The sequence below is a fragment of the Notothenia coriiceps genome, unplaced genomic scaffold (assembly GCF_000735185.1).
Source record: "Notothenia coriiceps isolate Sejong01 unplaced genomic scaffold, NC01 NC01_scaffold00018615, whole genome shotgun sequence".
NCBI lineage: Eukaryota > Metazoa > Chordata > Actinopteri > Perciformes > Nototheniidae > Notothenia > Notothenia coriiceps.
Window position 1 is genome coordinate 58,788 of NW_011351316.1, and position 2,642 is coordinate 61,429.

Here is a 2,642-nt window from a genome sequence, read left to right on the forward strand (position 1 = left end):
GGACCGGATCGATAAGCAGTATTGATATAAAGTAGGATAGTCAACAGTTAAACCTTAACGTTCCCGAATAACGACCTGTACATCGTTCATAATCTGAAGATTAATCGATTATCAAATTAGTCGTTTGTTGGCAACGCCTATTGTCGTCACATGACTCTTCCCTGCTGCACATAAGGGCGCAACTGAAGTCGGTATTGCGCCTAAAGGGAATTATTTTGACCGAAGAGATTAGATTTGCCGGCTAAACGGGAACATCCGACGTCACCATGTTGTTGCTTCGCGGATTCGCTCGCTTCCTCTCGACCTGCTGCTCGGGTTGCTCGGTCAGCTCCGGATGAGGAACAGCATTCATTCGACCAACTTACAGTAGATAGACACATTACAAAACCCTTTTAACAGGGGCCATATGGTGTAAATAATGTTTGTTTTGGCAGTTATAACTGAATGTAATGTTTTCTACTTTTTTACATCTGGGAAGGCATTTGCCTTCATCAGATGGAAAGTGTCTTGACCAACAACTTAAGTATTTCTTATAGCTATGCAGGGCATGCAAGCGAGCAAACAAGAGCAAACAAACAAGTGAAATGAAGAATACAATTGAAATTGTACAATATAATTTTGTGGTGGTTCATCTTATAATTCAGCCTAGAGAATGCACCAGACAGCATCTACAGTAAGACCTGGAAAAATCTAAATGTTCTAGGGGGAGGCCCCCCAAACCCTTTGTGCCATTTCGTCCGCGCGCATTTTTCAGGGCAATCTCTATTGGGTTCAGGGCCATCTTTAAATTAGCTTAGATGGCCCACAGGGCCATCTCCCAAAATCCTTAATGTCATGCACTGGAGTATCGGCCGATATCGATCGGCGGCTGATCGATCGGAGCATCCATAATTACTGCATCTGATACTTCATTCTATAAGGTCTTTTAACACATATTTAGCCTTTAAAACATTGTTTTACCTGCAATTTGAAAATTGCCCGTCCATATTGCAATTTTGATAACCTTTCTACAAATTGTGAAGAGCTATAAACAGGCCTTTTATGTGTCTGTTTTGCACCTTGTAAGACTGTTTTTGAATACGTTTTTCTGAGAAAAAAAAGTGACCTTTTTTGACCCCACCAGACTCTGAAATGTAAAAATCCAAACCGTACCAGCCCTTGCCAGCTGACACATGATTTAGTTCACACGTCGTACCCCCCACCCACCTCTCACTCAGTTACAGTGCTTTCTTCCTTCGATGTATCAAAGTTAGAAGTAAAAATACATCCTCTAAAATATCCTAAAAGGGGAGTCATCTTCTGATTTACAGTGTCCACACTACAAAAGTCATTCCTTTTTTACATCAATTCCTCCACAGGAGAGCTGACAGCAACTCCCCTCAAAGCCTTGTTGTCTCATATTGCTGTCTTAAAGAGGACATATTATGATCCTTTTCGGGTATCATATTTGTCTTTTGTTCCTCTACTGTGACATATCTCCATGCTTTAATCTTCTAAGAGTTCTTTCTTGTTATCATACTGACTGTGCTGCAGCACCTCTTTTGAGCCTCTGTCTGAAACCAGAGTATCGCTGTTTTGATTGGACGACCGCTTAGAGTAGCCTGGCCCTTAGCCTACCATGAAGTATGTGTTGAAGCACTAGCCAATCGAAGTGGGAGTGTTACATTGTGATGTCACTATGTTACGCAATTAGCCTAAGAAGTCCAATGGAGCGTTTCAGTCGGGGGGGTATAGTGTGTGGGAGAGATTCTCCCTCTGAAGGGAACTTTGGGATTTTAGCCTTTGCAGACCATTTACATGCACCAAAACCCATATAACACATTACAGGAAATGGAAAACTCCAAAAAGCATAATAGGGCCTCTTTAAGATTTGAACAAGTATTATTATGAACAATGTCATATGGCTCACTACTACCATGTTATTGTCTCATGGATCCAGTGAGGAGGGTGTACTTTTCTGTGAGGCTCGTTAAACATACACTAATATGAATTACTCATGAAGCTCCACGTTGCCTTTTGAATTTTTGAAATTACTGCACCGGACTGGATGACAGTGCATGTGGGTTTTTATCTGTTTTGTAAGTGTGAAGAAAATTAGGCGTATGTGGTACTGTGGACATTTCATTAGTAAGAGTATTAGAGGCAGAAACAATGCATCGATCAGGCTTAATTTTTTTTAATTAACACCACAGGGGTCTGGTGTTGCTATTGGATGGATATCGATTAGTCCTGTTGGCAGAGTGATGATGAGTGGCAGCAAGGGTTCCTGAATGTGACCTCAGCTGCAGCTAACAACTCCACCAAGTGTGACATGGCATGCCATACACATGGACACTAGGGCTGGGCAATATGGCCAAAAAAAGAAATCCCCGATTTTTTCACAAAAAATCCGATTTACGATTTAAATCGATTTTCTCCCCCCCCCTAAATTCATATGCAGATGACAAAGGAATTGTTCCAAAAAAAAAAACCTGGGGTCCAAAACTTTAATCATGTTAATAAACCCCGGCTTTTCCACCGTATATCACCATATCCTTTGCTATATACATACCGACCGCATCTGTAATGGCTTTCCAGCGGGCCGAATTCTTGTCATATGGGATGCAGTTTGAAAATGTTTGTGTTACGGTGGACTGTATTTT